This window comes from Protopterus annectens, chromosome 10.part0 (genome assembly GCF_019279795.1).
Source record: "Protopterus annectens isolate FY-2018-M chromosome 10.part0, PAN1.0, whole genome shotgun sequence".
Classification (NCBI taxonomy): domain Eukaryota; kingdom Metazoa; phylum Chordata; order Ceratodontiformes; family Protopteridae; genus Protopterus; species Protopterus annectens.
This window is the reverse complement of record NC_056744.1, coordinates 219,809,294-219,829,404: the sequence shown is the minus strand read 5'-3', so window position 1 is coordinate 219,829,404 and position 20,111 is coordinate 219,809,294.

Below are 20,111 nucleotides of genomic sequence, written 5' to 3'. Positions count from 1 at the left end.
TTGTTCTACCCAGCAACAAAATAAACAGCCTCTGCAAGGCTCAAAACCAGGACCCTGCACATCACAGCCCATGTGATTTACCACTAAACCATGGCAGATATACAGACATCAGATGTTATCACAAACATAGCATCCAGCACAGTCATTCAACAGTATAGGAAATGTATTTCATCATATAGATGTATGTGTGTGTGTTTATGTCCAGATATATATACATATATATATATATATATATATATATATATATATATATATATATATATATATATATATATATATATATATATATATAGATATATCAAGAACATACCATGTGACAACAAAGCATTAAAAAAGAATGAAAAGGGAAACACCAGCAACTCCTGTATTATGTAGTGGTGTTGTCCTATATAATATCAAGACTCCCTCAGACAGACATGTGTCATTAATACACGCAAACATTTGTACATTACCCAAATACATTACTTTGAGCATTTTATTTACATTAACAAAACAGTTCCTGTCCAATCATTATGTGAGAACAGTACTCTTGCTAGGTGCTGTGTGCAACATCATCATCATTAAAAAGTTAAATGGGGTAACCATAGAGGGACCCGTAGTGTCGTGTGTACAATGGGGTCGTCTGCATCACGTGTACCTGGATCCTTTAGGAGTCATGTGCATACCAGGATCATGTGCCTGACAGAGGGGTGAGGACAACAGTAGTATGTTGTGATGCAAATTAAAAAGGTTACATGTGTCCAGTGGACACGTGTATGAAATGGACAGCTATATATGGGGCAAACTTTGTTCTGGGAACAGATTGGCCTTTTTTGTTTCTGTTTTCGTAAGGTGAGAGTGGGATGTTGGGGAAGGAGAGTAGGTATGCTCGTGGAGGATAGGTTGGATAGAATGACAGACAAGACAGACAAGACAGCAAACAGGGGTGGTATATGACACATGTGGGGGGATACACCTTGGACGGGGAGGGCTGTTTGGTAGTCACAAGCTCATTAGCCCCCAAATGGAAACAGTGGGATGGAGGTCCCCATCCATGGGCAGCCACCACTGCACCTTCACAGCTGCAAAGGTGACTGTGCTGGGGGCTGTCTAGGAGGGGCAGGCTCTCCCTCTAAATGTGCCACTTTGCCCTCAAGTTGGCATAGCTGGCCTCAAAACCCCTTATTGAGCCCCTTATGCACCACGGCCTGGACTGTACTACAGCTGACAAGTTCCTGTCTGTACCTGCTCCCAGGGTGGGCAAGCCCCATCCTCAATGGCGGTTCCACCAGAAGGTGGTGCAGAGCCAACAGAGGTGGAGGTCCAAGGTTGGGCCCCAGACGTGCTGGTGCCTGCTGCCATGGCCAGCTGACGTGGGACAGGTGGTTCTGCCGGGACCTCCAATCCCATACAGCCTATGGTGCTGCAGTTTTAACACAGATAAGGCTTAGTAATAGTCAACAGCATTCAGGATTACTTATAACAGCATGCATAGATATTACCATCAACCCAAGACAACAGATGTCATACATTTGCAGAGGGAGCACAACACATGCATATATACTGCATGACATCTGTCCAAAGCGTAGATGACTTGTGACTGCAGCTATGAACAGTGGCCCATTATTGGCATGTCACTGTGATAACTTCAGACAATAGCTGTCATACCACTGTTTCATGTGATGTATGTCCAATCAGGGATGCGATGGTAGTAACTCTCATCACTGTCACCATGTACTGACTGCAATCCTCACACTATGCTTCTGCAGTTAACAGATGTGTCTTCTGTGAGTAACACAAGAAACAATGGTTCCACACACTGACCAGTCCATAGATGACCCTACAGATGGGGGTTTCCTCACAAACAGAGCACTGTCTTGTCAGTTATTAAAACATGCAGACTAGCCATTACCACACACAACTTGTTAAATTGTCAGTAGTCTGAATGAAGCATAGCTACACTTACATGCTGTAGTCATGTCTGGCACATCACCCTCCTGTCTTTAGGCTATTTTCCACTGTGTATGCTGTTTGAGGAATATCCAGATTTCATCTGTGATGCTGTTTACCAAACACCATATCCATTTCCATTCACAGCGACTGTCATGGGCAAACACCAACATGATGTTCCTAGATATTGTACTGTGTTTCCATGCAACTGGCTATGGGAATGTCACCACAGCTATTCCACATGCAATCAGATAGAGGAGGACTGCAATAGGTGCAGAGACCATCACCTGATCATGACCATCACTTACAAAACACAAGCTGCTGCTGAGCAGGTGTACATCTCCACATCCACCAGAGAGTGTGTGGGAGGGACAGACAGAGGCAAAGTACCTCAGAGAAGGGCTGGGTGACTAAAACCTAAGCATCTTCTGTCACACACCTACCAATACAGGAGTTCAAACCCCTGACTGACTAGACATTACTATTACAAGTGCATGCAGTTACTCCATGTGCCACATAGCTGACATGTTGGTGTGCTGTAAGAACATATATGTGTGGTGGTGAGCGACATCTGCAACAGAGATATAATAGATATACATTGGGTGTAGCACACATGGCTGTCCACATGAACAGATGTCATTGTCAACACAACCACACTCTCTAAGGGACTCAGACACATTGCCACACTTTGGCAGGCTCACAAATACACTTCCTAACTACTTAGTTTGCCACACTACAGTAATGCACAGGTATTACATGCACCACAGGGGTTATCCTGAGGTTCTAAGGGCTAGGGCATGTGAATGTGTTTGACATCAGACAGTATGCCAATGGGAGTTATACTGGGTGTGACTGTGGTTGGGAACATCATACCCCACATTCAGACACAAGGTACCAGTACTGACATGCATGTGTGCATTGCTTCATGGGTGTGTAGTGGTTGGCTGTGCAAGATGGCTGTACAAGGCTGGGTGAGGGGTAATCCTTGGCATCAGGCCACCTGACAGTGGTCTGTAGTGTGGTTCAGGGGTGTAGTGTCTGCAATGTCCCACACAGATGGGTATTGTATTAACTGTCCTGTCATCCTGGTTACTATTGTGTGTGGCCATTGCTTTGCAATGCATGCCATGTCTGTGTTTGATAGTCCTTGACATGGACATTGCCTGGGATGTGCACGTCCCACATTAATGTACAGTGACATGTTTAAGTATACCTGGTTTGCCTGCCACATGTTATGTACACAGACTGTCATCATCAGATATGCCAATCCTGGCCTGGTGTGGCATGACCTGTTAATAGACAGCAGGTTGACCCTGCACCTGCATTGATAGCATGATACAGGTATTCCCTGGTGTCAGTGGCATCTGTCCATACAGGGCATGTGTGTAAGGCATTGTATGTCCTTTGTGGATCACATTTGATGGCACCACATATGTTGCAGTTGCCCAATGGGGAGCATAGTGAAGGCGCATTGTCTGCAATTATGTGCCTATTTTACTGGTGGACGTAGTACCATGCCCTCTGCAATCACACCATACCTACTATCTGTCAATAATGTGCAGGGTACTAGCAACCTAGCGGGATTTTCTAGACAAGTGTGTTTGTGTATGACACATGGGTTCAGACCATAGTCTGGGTAATAGTAGGGTTGCTTACTTTGTTCACCAGGCCTTTTGCCAGATGTAGGGGTATGGCTTGCCAACCCAGTCTCTTGGCTGATTGAAATCCGTAATCCTTGTGAGGTGGACATTGTGACATATAATATGGCCACCATATAGGAAAACTACAAAACCCACTCCTCAACATGTCCAGTGGTTAGACACTCACAGCCACCTCCACACAGGCTCTGACTGTCAAACACACCTGCCATGTCTTGGAATAGAACTCCTACCTAATTAGTTTATCACACTTAAGCATTACACAGTTATAGCATGCGCTACAGAGATTACTGGGCTACCCCATCCCCAAAGGTATATTTCACAAGGAATGACATCAGCAGGTTTACCAAAGTAGGGCATTTCAAATTTCCTGCAAGTGAGTAGCCCAAAATGCATTGCTCACAAAACAGACAGTGAGATGCATACAACTGACATGTGTGAGTATAGAACCCATGACCAAGATCTATATCAAACTACTGCATGGAGATGTTGTAGGACGCACCACGAGGATTACAAGGAAACTATGTCCCCAGAGGTGTATTTGACAAGGAATGATATCAGCAGGATTACCAAAGTAGGGCATTGTAAATGTCCTGCGAGTGAGTAGGCTATAATGCATTGCTCCCTACACAGACACTGAAACACACACAAAACATACATAAACTGCCATAGTTGTGGATGGAACCCTACCACAGTTCTAAGTCACTCTCCAGCAGTACGCAGTTACCCGACGCACTACAGATATTACTGGATTACAGCAATCCCAGAGGTGTATTGCTAGGTGTGTGACATCAACACACCCTTGCCAAAGCTTAGTATGTGAATTGTAAGGAGTGTGCATACTCTAAAAAGCATTGTTCCCTTCTCAGGAAGGCAAACACACACAGATGGCAAGTCTGGAATTAGGACACCTACCAGACTAGTTTATCACACTACAGCATTATGCAATTACAGGACGAGCTACAGAGATTACTGGGTTATAGCAGTCCCAGAGGTGTATTTCTAGGTGGGTGACATCAGCATCCTTGCCAACACTGAGTATATGACTTGTAAGGAGTGTGCGTACTCTAAAAAGCATTGTTTCTGTCTCAGGCCAACAGACACACACACACACACACTTGGCAAGTCTGGGATCAGAACACCTGCCAAACTAGTTGATCACACTACAGCAATACGCAGTTACAGGACAAGCTATAGAGATTACTGGGTAACAGCAGTCCCAGAGGTGTATTTCTAGGTTGGTGACATCAGCATCCTTGCCAAATTTGAGTATATGAATTTTAAGGAGTGTGCATACTCTAAAAAGCATTGTTCTCTTCTCAGGAAGACAGACACACATTGCAAACCTGGGATTAGAACACCTACCAAACTAGTTTATCACACTACAGCATTACACAGTTACAGGATGCACTACAGAGATTACTGAGTGGCAGTAGTCCCAGAGGTGTATTTCTAGGTGGGTGACATCAGCAGGATTGCCAAAGAAGGGCATTTCAAGTGTACTGCGAGTTGTACATGTCTTTTACCTGTGTGTACCCACAGCTTACTGTTGCAAAAACACATTTGCACCCACTTAAAAGTGTCTTATTCAATCCTGAATTACATTATCAACAAACCTTGCAGGTCTTGAACCCTGGACCATACACACCAAGGTCACTGGACTTACTATTAAGCCATTTGAGTTGTATACATGTTTCATGGTTTTTATAATACACATTTTACTACAGGTATTCTACAGTACTGAAAACAAATGGGACAGTTGCTTTGTGTACATATGTACAGTACCCTTGAATGTACTGTACTCTGTGAAACAACATAGACAAGTCTACATATGTTCAACTGTTATAACTAAATACTACATACATATATGCACTTACGGGATGTGTACATATATATATATATATATATATATATATATATATATATATATATGTATATGCATATACACAGACACAGCTATAGCCATATATATAAACATGTCTGAACACTTTTTGTGACACAGAAGGGTTCCAAAGGAATTGCCGTGTACACAATGCCAAAAAGTGCATTGTCATCCCCTTTGGTAAAAACTCTGTACCCATGAACTACAACATAGGCGGTAGTATACTTAACACTGAAAGTGTGATAAGAGACCTTGGGACACAGGTGGACAGTAGTCTCTCCTTTGATAATCACATCACCACAGTAGTCAGGAAATCCTTCTACATGGCACACCTCATCACAAAAGATTTCTCATCCAAAAAAACAAGAGGTCATTGTTCCCCTCTACTCATCACTCATTAGACCCATTATAGAGTACAATGCCTCTTTTGGTATGTACCTCACAAGACATCTACAACAACTGGAAAGGCTGCAGAAATACCTCACAAAGAGGATTACCAGACTCAAACAAATGTCCTACGCAGACCGTCTCAAAAAATTTCAGCTTTACTCTGTCACATATCGCCTACTCAGAGGTGATCTCTGCCTAACATACAAAGCTATGTCAAACCCAGAGCTGTTGGACATGCTCCACTTAAAGAAATCCCAATCCCTCCTAGCTACATGTTATAGGGACCTAAACCTTGTTACCACAATAAACAGAACATGCTGGAGGGATAGATTCCTGTCCCAGAGACTTCCCATACTCTGGAATAAACTACCTATCTATATCAAACAAAGCTCCTCATTAGCACTCTTCAAGAAAAATCTTGATGATTGGATGGGAAATAGGAAATTCACCCCAGGGATCACCTATGTGGCTCTGCTCAACAGTGGCACAGGAAAATAATTTTCTTGGGTGGCAAAAGCCAGGGTACCTTTTTGGCTGGGCTTGTATAGGCCCCAGGGCCGATAGCCTAGTACCTACCTATGAACCCATGAACCTATGAACTCTTGTATTATAACATTTAAATCTTAATCAGTTCACCAGCGAAGGGATGGTTGCTGTGTATTTGGAGTTTGGGGTGGGAAATGATGGGTATGGACATACACCTTGGGGACCACTTCTGTGTCACTGCTCGACAGTGGCACAGGAAAATAACATACCCAACAGTAGTTGTTCTTGACTGTCTGTTCTTTTCTATTCCTAACTATATAATAATTTGTAGACTCCACTCACCACAGCTGACTACCATGATGTGTAGCATGTTAAAAGACATAACACATGTGCATGCCTGGCTACAGGGTAGTCACACACACACACACAAACACAGACACACTTGCCAGTATTGTGCTTACAAGTCTTGCCTATGTAAAGGTAACTCATAGAGTGGTATGCAGTTGGGGTATGTGCCACAGAACCCATACAATTACACTTAATCTGATTCTGCTTCTGATTCTGGGTGATATCACAGGACTGATTACTTGCAGTGGGGAGGGGGGAAAAGGATGGTTTAGCAGAGGACAAGGATAAAGGCCAGTGCAAAAGGTGGTTTCTCTTTGGAAAGCAGTAAAGCCCACTGTCATGACAGGATGCAGACACAAATACAACCACACTCAGCCTTTTGCTGACACACACAGTTGCCAGTGATGGGATTAGAACTCCCGCCTATCTACAAATCACTATTACAGTACTACACAGTTACAAGACGCACCACAGAGATTACACATTTCAAGTTAGTCAGAATGCCCTTCTAAGACTGAGGACATCAACAGGGATACTGACAGTTAAGATGTACATAGCTGTAAGCCTGTGTGTTTAAAGTAGGAGTCCATTACAACTGGTATGCACAATCAAGACACATCATCCGCAGGTAAGACATAGGTAAGCCTGAGAGGTATAGTTGCAGCACAACAAGCCCTGAACTGGAGTATGCCCATCTGTGGAATGGACAACTACTATCACTATACAGGGTTACAGTGGTCATGCTCATACACATAGAATCACAGGATTTGTTTGGATGCATTGACTCCAATTACACAAGGTGACAGTGGGCATGCTCATACACTTAGTAGCACAGGGCCATTTGTGATGCACTGTGACTACAACTACACAAGGTTATACTGGGCATGCTCATACACTTAGAAACAAAGGGCTTGTTTGTATGCACTGACTCAAATTACACAAGGTGGCATTGGGTATGCTCATACACTTAGTAGCACAGAGCTGTTTGGGATGCACTCTGATTCTAACCACAGAAGGCCACAGTGTGCATGCTCATACACTTAGATGTACAGAACACTTTGTAATGGACTCCTATTGTAAACACACAGGTTTACAGCTATGTACATCTTAACTGTCAGTATATATGCACATCATACATGTTTACTACCAGATACCTGTATGTGGCCCGTAAATGATATATCTGCGTCTGTGCTGTGTGATACACATGCATACATGTACATGAAGTATGGCCATATATATGTGAAGTATACACAATCATGCATGTATGGACGTGACAGATAATTGGTTAACTGGGACACACAGGTGGATGTAAAGTACAGCATGTGTCACACACATTGCTGCCCTGAAAGGCATACATTGATATCAGGTTGTAGACAGTGGCATTATACTTGGAACAGTGGCATGTGCAAGCATAATATTTGAGCTCCATTATCTAATGGTACTGAGGTGCAGGTATCAAGATGACCTCTCCCGGCTGTGTTAGTTGTCATTATTGGCAGGACCGCTCCACTAAGTATATCTGACATTGGTTATCTACACAATGTCTGCTGCTGTCCACCACCTTAGATGTAGCATTTGATACCAAGCACAATACTGCCACTCGCAGTGATGTCATGGTATGAGTGGCAACTGCTTGACCAAAACAATGAGCCAATGTCCTGCTGTAATTATGAGGTTGTCCAGTGTCTGTCATTCCAGGATGTCATGACTGAAAGAAGACAAGCCTTTGTCACAGATCACATGCATCCATGATTCAAGGGAGTGTGGATAATACCTAGGTCGCATTTATCCATATAGTGTCATTCCAAGACAAAAGTCTTAAACACAGAAGTAACACCCTGACACCTACAAGACAATTGCATTGGATGCTTATGCTAACCAGTGCTAGATTTGTGGCTTCCGTAATCCATTTGCTCAATGTAGAACCTACAATGGGGAATACTGACATCTGTGCAGTGAGGAACACCTGGCTGAAGGCTCTGCAGTGCACAATAGCACTTGCACCATATAACTCAGATCCAGGCATGTGGGCCATAACACTGGTACGGACCACTCCAGGTGGTGGTGTCCACATATTCATAAAGGCTACTCACAAGTAAAGACCACTACTCCAACATAATTTAGCACAGATGAGTCTGGTACAGGTGACAGTGGCAAAAGCTGCATTTTAAGTTGTATCCTCATATACATCCACCACCATGTCCTCAGACTACCAACACACATCCATATATGTGGTATGAAATATTATGGTACAACACCAAATAACCTTCGACTGGTGGACTGTACCTAGGCCTACATCAACTGTGCAAAGTACCCATGTACTGACACAGTTGCATAATTTGTTATACAGTGCAATAATACCACTGTTTGTAACCAGGTCAGTTGTACACATACCAGGGTCCCTCGGATGTTGTCAGCATTAACACAGTTGACTGTTCCTGTACACCAGTAAACAACACCTTCATGGTTGGATATGACCTAGATGTACCTGCCCTGGATATGTACATCCCACACTCATACAACATAAATGAAAATACCATAGCTGTTGTTGTCCTTTGTACGTATAGGTGGCTACATTCATTACACACATGCATATGGAAGATAGGTCCATGGCTGCTGAATGCTCACAATACATAAGGTTTGATATCTATGTTGACAGAGGTAATATTCCCTCTCTACTGGTCACCCATGACACCTATCATAGCATACAACAATCCATGTGGCATGTATGTCATTAGACATGTCCACCAAATGCAATGCCTACAAACATACCCAAATAACAGGATCATAAGACCTACACACATGGCCTGTATTGACAGACTCAGGGAAATACAGCTATGCTTTGTATGTTCCTGAGTAGTTACAGGTGATATGTCCATGACATGTACAGCCATGTGTGACCCACAGCTCCTACATATACCCCATGTCAACAATTGCAAGCCATGCATGCTGTGTGCTGTCTGGACATTAACATTATTACCACAATAGCCAGAATGTGCTGGGGTGAGATGTTTACAAGCCACAGACCTCACAAATGCTTGAATAAGTGTAATGCCTAGCTCAAACAGAGCACATTGCTGGCACTATTCCAGTAATCATGAGGTGTGTGTGGCAAATGTGATGTGTATGTGGCAAATATGATGTGCTCATTGTTGACCATTACAGTGCCCTGGCTTCACAGTGGAACTGTCAGCTAACAGTTTGTGGGATCATGACATGGAATATTGCTGTGTGTGTGTCTTGCTGATATGTGCTGTTGGCATAAATGTACATTTGGCTACTCAGTGAAGGTGGTTGTGTGTCCTACCAGTTCATGAATACAACATCCATTATGGTGTAATGCTCAGCTAGGTTTCACACATGATGTGGGGAAGGTGTGGAATGTATCTTCTTGACCTGCTAGTCCACTTACTGATGGAGACTGCATATGTGTACATGTATTGATGTGTGTTTAGGTTTCATATGTGTGCAGTGTCTGATGTTTGAAGGTGACTGTTGTCTTAGCACATCATGCAATTGCAATGTAGTCTCAACATTGCCAACTGTATATGGTGATATGCTCAAAGTACAGCAAGCTGTACATTAGGTATGGACCGATGTTTGGCCATAACTACTAAGTGGTGGGGCTACTTTGCAGATGAATGATTACTGAGGACAGCTTACAGGTGTGTTACAACCATTCCTACAATAACCCGTGTAACTGCTAAGCTATGTTTTTTTAATTGAATTGGAAGACACACAACGTAGAATGCAGTAAGGGTGACACTGAAGGCAAACCTCTTGACACCTGTAACAGTAACACCTCCCCTGTGCATATATTGTGCATATACCAGCACAGTTTGCAAAGGAAAGAGTCAGTACACTTTGTAGCATGTGGGATAGTGCTGTAACCCTAATACCTATCATGAGATAGGCAGGTGTTTGATTCACAGTACTGGCACGTGTGGGTGTGTGTGTGTCCATATATGTCACATATGGTGGGGAATGCATCCTAAATGTTTTTCACTCTCCTGTACACTGTTGTAGACATCTGTACACAGTGAAGTGTAGAAAGCAAGACATAGGCAGGTGTTTGAATCTCACACATGTCAAGTGTCTGTATGTGTGTGACATAGGTGTATATCTTTGTGAATGCCGCAGTGTGTGTGTGTGTGTGTGTGTGTGTGTGTGTGTGTGTGTGTATATGCATGACTGTCCAGTCCCCGGAGTGAGGCTGTATTTTACCATAGTGAAATGATAAGACCCCATTCCCCCCATCCATTCAATGCTATCTAGTATCCCTGTTGATGTCATCAATCTTAGAATGGCATTCATCTTAGCAAAACCAAATCTACTCGAGCAACACACTCTAGGGATATAAACCTCAACACAACAATGAATAGAACATGATGGAGGAATAGATTCCCTTCGCATAGACTTCCCTTACTATGGAACAGAGTCCCGATCTACATAAGACAGAGCCCCTCACTATCACTCTTTAAGAGGAACCTTGATGAGTGGATGGGTAACAGAAAGTTCACACCGGGGATCACACCAACAGCACTACTAGATAGGGGCCAAGGGTACTAACTGCTAGTACAAGGGTCTAGGGAAATACTAAAGGGGTGGTAAAGGTGGCTGGGCTAATATATGCCTTCGGGCAGATAGCCCAGTACCAACCTATGAACCTATTCTAACCGCCTGTAAACATGTACGCCCTGGGGAGAGGCTTGTTGTTACTTATCCTACTGATGAACCCCCCTCTCCACATACACTCACTGCAATCTAGTATCCCTGTTGATGTCCTCGATCTTAGGCCATTCTGACTACCTATACATGTGCAATCTCTGTGGTGCTTCTTGTAATTGCGTAGTACTATAATGATGATTTGCACATAGGCAGGGGTTTTCATCCCAAAACTGGCAACTGTGTACATCAGAGTGTGTGTTACTGCATCTGTGTGTGGGTGTGTTACTGTGTCTCTGAAACCCTGAGTGTGTGGATGTGTATGTGTGTTTGCATCCTGTCATGAGAGTGGGCATACTGCTTCCCAGTGAGAAACCACTTTTTCCACTGGCCTTTACCCTTGTTATCTGCTAAACCAATCTTTTACCTCCTCCCCGCTGCAGGTAACTATACCTGTGATGTCACCCACTATGGATGTAACGGCTCTGACCACAGTAGCTTACTACACAGCTGTCATGTTCTTGGATCATTAGATCAGTAAACATGTTTGAAACTTGGGAGATTATAACTGTAATGTGGAAACTACAAAGTGCATGCAGGTATTGTCATACAGACCTGTGTGTAGTCTACATTTACATATGGGACACTAACCACAAACACTGACATCCCCCGGCACATTCAATTACACCTGAAAGAGGAAGGCAGAACATCAAGATCAACATGCAGTTACTGTTGTTACACATGATACATACTGTCAAAAGTACAAAATGCATTCTAAAACTGTAGTACATGGTATGCCTGCTGCCTGCCAGCACTACTCAACAATGGTAATCTACAATTGTCTTCCTAGTATGTTCACCCTGTGCATCAGACCATATGAGCATATCCCTGCAGTGATGGTGTGGATGACAGGGATGTGGCACAGGCATCATCATATGCACAGGGTGATAATGTTTGCCAGAGGCCTAGGCTGCACCATTGGATGGCATCATGTGTGTGGGTTAGGGCCTTTTATTTTATTGGGCATGTGTGTATGTTATGCGTGTGTGTGTTGAGGTGCCCTACATTTGTTTCTGGTGTGTGTGTGTGTATGTATGCACACAGGTCTGGCATGTGGCTGGCCTACACAGGGGTATTATTGACAGCTGCAGACTGTACAGGGCAGGTTTTACAGTTCACGGTGTCTGGGCACGGCCACATGACCTGTGCCTGCCATGGGTTGCACAAGCACTACCAGGCAGCAGAGGTCCAGATTGGGTACTGTCTGATGACACATGCCCACTGGAACCGTGCCCCTGTTGGGACCATCCAGGACCACTTGCATGTGGCCTGCTGTGTCCTGGTGTGGACAGCACAGCACCAGCTTCACTGCTGCTGCTACTGCCACTATTGGAGAAGGCATGTGAAGTAGGATGTTCACGTAGACCTTCAACAGGTGATGTAGCTGGCCTACGTCCACGTGTCTGATGCCTCACTCCCACTAGATGTTCCAGCACAGACATTCGATGCTCGAGGATTGACATGCCACGGTCAAGGACTCCCACCATGTCACACAATCGTCTATCCAAAACATCTGCAAGATGATGGTGAACATTTGCAATTGCCTAGATGGTGTCAGTTAAACAATGGACAGTGGCCCTCTGAAGCCTCAAACCTTCTCTGTTGTGCCATTCAGCACATGCCTGTGCCTCCATTACAGCCTGAAACATGTGTCTGGTGACACCAGCTGATGTGCTATGTCTTGCAGGGGCATGTTGGTCAGAGATCCTCCTATGAGCAGCACTGGGCACATGCCTATGTGTGACATCACCAGTCAGTTGGCTGTGATCACAGTGTGCAGGCACACCTTCCATAGTCTCCACACATTTCTGTTTCATGCTACTACCCTCCAACTATCCTTCCTCTATGGCCACTGGTGATGGGGGTATGTGTAGGCATGAGAACTGTTTGCGGGGATGAGGGGGATACAGGTGGAATGGCAACCAATGGCACAGATTCAGCCCCTGACAACCCTGCCTGTGCCTGAATCATACTTTCATCATCACTGCTAGAGTCTGTGGGGGCACTAATATCAGGTGGACCACAGGAGTGCAACACACCTACATCAACACCTGTGAGGGGCAGACAAGAACTGTACATTACAAGTTATACAGCACCATACAGACAGACACACAGACAGACACACAGACAGACAGACATACAGACACAGACAGACAGACAGACAGACAGACACAGGCAGACAGACAGACACAGGCAGACAGACACAGACAGACACAGAGACACATGCTATGGCACCCAATGGCATGCAACATGCATGTGATATGGCAGAAGGCATTCAGCTTAGACAATTATAGTGGTAGTTCTCATACATCTCTGAGTTGCACACAACAGCATGCATGTGTTATAGCAGAAGGCATGCACATTACACAATTATAGTAGTAGTTAGCATACATCCCTGTGTTGCACCATTTGTGTTAGTAGGTTATGCCCCAAACCTGCAACACAATGCATGCACTATGCACCATTGCACTGCACTGCCATGTTTTGTGCAACATACTCCACATGTTAACAGACCATTGCTGACCTTTGTACATCTGCCACTGATGCTTTGTGTTGGCCACTGCCCCTATGTGTGACAAGGACATGAGCAGAAGGGTATGTTGAGTGAATACTTTGTTTGCCTGAGCTCTAGCTTGCATATCTCCCCCAAAGCAGTGCATGTCTGTTCAACATTATTCTGCTTACCCCTGAGCTGAGTCTACAGACAATGTGTATGTGGCTATACAGACATGTTTGACATGGCTGTCCCTACTTTGCAATGGTGCCACAGACCAGCACAGGTTAACAGTACACCAGCCTGATGTGTGGCATATGATCTTGCCAATCTCATGTAGTATGACATGTCTTCTGCTGATGTGTTGAATGACATGCATACATGTTTAACACAATGGTGTCCTTTGAAATATACAGTGAGGTAATGGTGTCCCAATGCAGGGACATGTTATACTAACATGGATCTTCAGCTGATGCAATGTTGTCAGTCCGCCCTACAGATATACAGTGACATACTGCACATTGAACTGATGTGCATAGCCATTGCAGGGCATCATGTGGCTTCACTATTGCTATACAGTGTGTTACAGACACAGTTCATAGCCATGACTGTATTCAGATACAATACATATCTAATGTGGAATGTGACCCACATCACTGAGGTGTATACATACTAAACCCTAATGTGGAATGTGTGACACAGGTCACTGAATGGTATACAGATGACACCCCTGCACATCTGCAACCATATTGCTGATGCCTGGCAACTATGCCCAGACATGGCTAACTTAGCAGTACTCCATGTCCCACATGCCATCTGTGTACCTCACACACATGAGGGGCAAGCATGACAGTGATGTCTGACACCAGCAAGGTGAATGTACTGTATCTGTGGCCTGATGTGGTTGTATGTTGTGCAACACATGTATGTATTTGGATACTGTATAGGTGAATGCTTTCATGTCGTGACACACTCAAGATGTTCAAGACATGTTATGTGGTGGTTTGATGTCATGCCTACACAAGCTGTGCACAGGCCTGTATGATGTTTAGTGTGTCACATCTGCAATATCACCATTACACAAAGGCCATAGTAGTATTGTGTCGAGCCAATGTACAACAGGGTGTACACACATGTACATCACTTCTACTGTGTGTGTTGCTTTATGTCTCTGGCCATCCTCCATGGCCATGTGCAAACATGTTTTGTCCAATGGTTGTGATGGACATCTATTTCACATGTCAATGTTGTTGTTGACCCATATGACATACACCCATAGATGCCATATGCTCCACTGAGGACAGGGTTATGCAGACAAAGGTGGGTATGTTTGGGATGTGAGATAGTTAAGCAGTGTTGCAGTCAGCCCAATAAATGTCATGGACATATCAGACAGCACATGACATTGTGTGACATTCATAGCAAGGGTATAATCCACAAGGGTGAATCCTGTGGGCTGGTCATACTCCAGCTCCAAAACATTTAGAGTGTGTGCACACATATGCTCTCTGTATAGTACTGTTTGTATTCCCCACATGTGTAATGCTGATCTGTAGTACATGTCCCTACAGTGAACCACACCTCTACCATTGTATTCACAGCTGTCCACACATCTGGCAATGACAGTTTATAAGGTTTAGTGTAGGTGTTTCATATAGTCTTCAATTATTCCACATGGGTAACCACTGTGGTACATTGCAGGTCTGACCTGTATATATTAACAGGACCACCATACATTATGTGTATGTGTGTTAAATGGCCACATGGCAGATAGCATGCAATTAATATGATCTGTGCATTATCAAGCCTGAGAAATAATAACAATCTCACCTGCAACAGGCTGCTGTCGCTGCAAAATGCCAGAGGTACCTAAATAGGAGTGTCACAGCAGTAAGATTATTATCCACACCTGTGTGATAGCTACAGGGTTAATTGTGCATGTTAGCACATCAGCCAGTTCAATAGACTATACTATGGAGTATGCACATCTGTGCATACATAGAGTAGCAAACTATAGTATGTGGTATGTGTGCATACATGCCTTGCATATGATGTTACGTAAAATATTGTACATTAACACATGTAATTATATGAAATATAGTTGTGTTATATGTGCAGTAGTGACTTACCAGGCAACTCCAGGCTCAGTGGTTGTGAGACACCCACCTCCACAATACCAGCTAAAGCTTGTGGATGGAGTTCTGCAGGTGTCCCCAGGTTGGCCAGTAGCTCCTTGATATGTGTGAGTGGGGGCTGGGTAAGTGGTTCCCCCCCCATCTGTTTCAGCTTGTTCCCTGGCAATTGAATTTGTACACTGTTTCACCCATCTAATGAGGTCAGTGCAGTGTTGGCGCACCTGCTGATAGGTGCAATTGTGGCCGCCAACATCATTTACCCTCCTGCGAAGTTCCTCCCACTGGGCATCCCACTGCTGTGCATCCTGTGGCACATGGCTGAAGAGTGTTTCATGGTTGTCAAGGAGGTATGGAATGAGGACCTCATCCTCCAAGTGGGTGTATGGTGGCAGCCTGGCACGCGGCATACCTGGACGTCATAATGATGGAGACAGGTCACAGTAATTCACAGAGAAGTACAGAAGTACAGCTGAACATACATGTGTATCACATTTATTAAGATTACAAATATGTCTTTGCAAACCTACATGACACTAACACAACTGACATGTTTAACTCACACACATTTGACACTTACTGGTGATTTGATGTTATCACCATATATGTGTGTGTCAAGTGATGACATTGCTCATACTCCATGTGGATGTTGTCTTGATGTGGGCATGTCTGTTTGCCTGTACTGGTGTCTTTACCTATCAGCACATGCCTGGATGTGTTCACATTAATGCAATAGACCTTAATGCTGTGTATATGTCACATATATAGTCATACACAGCCTTAATGGACATGACCTGTGACCCTGCAGACTTGCTCACGGAAAGTTTTACATGCATGTGTTTTGCCATATACATCTACATGGCACTGTACAGCAGTTTAGCATCCTGCCATGTATTACCTGTGTTGCACATGTGAAACACATGGGACAATGGCTAGCTTGATGGTATTTGCAGGGTTGGATATCAACTATAGCATGTACAGTCATAGTGAACTAGTAGGCAATATGCCCCGGGCCATTTATGAGCCTAGGCTAAAAGGTTACCTAGCTGTAGCCAACAGATGGGTAACTTTCAGTGGCCAGTTCAAGTAGTGCCACAGAACTGATCCACAGTGTTACTGATATATTTGCCATGCGGTCATCACACCATGTCTCAAAGAGGGGCAATGTGCAGCTTTGATGGACAGGGATGCATAGTATGGCAGGGATTTGTCAGGCATGTTATGATCCTTGTACGAGAAAGGTGGATTTCCATGAATATGTGTTTATATGAAATCAGGATGTGTAAGTGTAGCATGTCCAACATCTCTGGGTTGGACATGGCTTTATTCAGGGTAGACATCATGCTACATAGTGGAGCTAGGGATTGGGAAGGCTGGTGTAGGCCATATGAACATGGCCAATAACCCTTAAAGGAAATATGTGATCTATTATGGGTCACTTGAGTGTTGAGTATGGCTGAAAAATGATCTCTATATTCATGGATGGCACCCTGTCATGATTAGAGGTGCCACTTATGACTACCTGACTGGTGTGGTGAAGTAACTATCAAAGGAAAGACTACTGTCCAGCTGCATCCCATACACACACAGTTTCAATCATGTTGACCACTGCCTAGGTGGTAGTTCATGGGTACAGGGTTTTTAACATAGGGGATGACAATGCAATACTTAGCTGTCAGATTGTGGCCATACATCACACACCACACATCTGACCCACAAAGGCCCTTCTGTATGTTGCCCGCAGCACTCATTGAGTCAACTATTGCTCCTAGTTCATAGTCATTTGCAAACTTCACTAGACAGATGCCTTTTGTGTTAGTCTGTATGGTATAGATAACAAAGAGGGGGAGTACCAGGAATTAACCCTGTATTACTGTAGCTGGCACTGGTTTGATGTGCGTGTATTAGTCAGACACCTTCTGTAGTGTTGGATCTGCCAGCAGTCCAGTTGCCAACCACTCCTGTGACATAGGAATATACACCTAGTTTACTGAGTGTAGCTGGAACACAGTATGGGTGATGGTGTCCTAAGACCTGGCAAGGTCATGATATGCTGTGTGAATCAACCTTAGTGTCATCTACATTTGTACTGACTACATAAAATAAGTTGATCAAGGTTCATGGCCTTACAGACCAGATTCAGCAGGGTAGTAGTGCACTATTTCCCAATATCAGTGGTGTCTCCCCTTTGTGGGTGTGATAACTGTTGCTGTGCACCATTCAGTGTGTATACAGCCTGACATGAAGCTGTGATTGAACATGATGTGTATGTGGAGAGCAAATTGTTCTGACATTTGTGTAAGATACACCCTGGGATGCTGACAGGTCCCATGCAAGCTGTATGTATGGCTTTAGAGAGTGCAGCTTGTAGCTGCATAGTTATTATTACAGGGGCTCTGTAGTGTACATGGAAATATAAATATGTGTACCTGTTGGGGGGGAGGTGAGAGTGGGTTTAGGTTATCCAAGACCCTATCTGGATGAACAGGTGCTATTTCTGTAGGTGCAGTACTTCTCATGCCATAGTGCTGTGAAGCACGGCGGGTCTTGTTGTTGCCATTACGATTCATGACACAGCTATAGAATGCTCTGTGGTTGGCCTCATAATATGTGGCTGATTAGTTTCACAGTAGCTTTGTGTGGTTTTATATGGTGTATCTGCATCTTACTGAGGCTGACCAGGGATCACCTCCACTCATGTGTGTTCACTCTTGCAACAGTTACTACCTTCTGTGGTACAGTTTAAGGCAGGGTACCATCAGTTTGGCTTCCTGTTTGTGTTTGGTTGAATCTTTGTTCTGCTTTAATGGCACAATCACTTCAATTATGTGAGTGCTTAAAGTGCATTTGTGTAGGATTCAACATTTGCACATACAATGTCCATCTGCATGGGTGCCATAACAGTCACCACTTTGCTGTTAAGAAGCATAACATTGGCTTTGGAAACTGACTATGTGTAGCATACTGTTAGCTCTGTTTGTGTGACTATGTTGATCCAGGTCATTGCGGTTGATGAAATCCAACATGCATTGAGCACAGGTGTTGGTACATGAGGAGTCTTCCCAGTTCATAATGGGATAGTTGAGAGTAGCCATTATTATGGTTTTCTGTCTCAAACCTAATATTCCCCATTATAGCACAATATGACAGCTGGGAATTCTGAGGCATGGTGGGTGATCTGTCGCAAGGTACAATTTGGATTCCACTTTGGCACAAAGGTAGTTGCTCAGCATAATGCATCTGAAGTTATGCAAGTGCAACTAGCGTGGGGGTGTACATATGCTTCAGGAATATGGACACACCTGTGGCCCATGTGTTCCAATAAAGGATAATGGGCAAGAGGTGAGGTATGTGTTATAACATGGTCATGCAGGTGTGCTCTCCAGAGTGTTGAACCATATCTCAGTCACTGCACAGATATGTTCTCCATGTTAAGGATTGACGTAAGTGAGTCCATATTGAGTTTCTGAAATGTATCATTGAGTAGCGAGACCCTCAGTTTATTGCTTGGCTGTCCCTGTTACAGCAGTGGACTTTCACTTGAACTTTGCATGATGAAGGCACTATAGGGGAAGCATGAGCCCTTGCCAGTACCCAGATTCCCAGGGGTGACAGGTGCAGGCCCTGTCTGGCAAAGCATCATGGTCTGTCAACCATGTTATCTCAGGCAGAGAGATACTGGATACCCTTTGTATTACACCAGTACATTAGGCAATTGTGGAATACAATCCTTTTGTCCCTGTACAGCAGTATCATTCTGGCCAATGGCAGAATGCTACCCAGGCCTTGGGACATACCTGCATGGGCTAGAAGACCTGACAGTTCTTACATGTGTATTTCCATGCAGTCCAGGCTACTGCATCACAGGTCATGCACAACAGTACTCCACTTGGGCGTTGTCCCTTTGCCTTACTTGTGAGGAAGACAGCCTGGAAGTGTTGTTTGAAATCTATTGCAACAGCTGTATGGATACAAGCACACATATATTGTGTGTAATGCCTGGAAGATTTGGTCTAAATGTGAGTACTGCTATTATATTTCTGAACATTGCTACTTGTGCAGGGTTT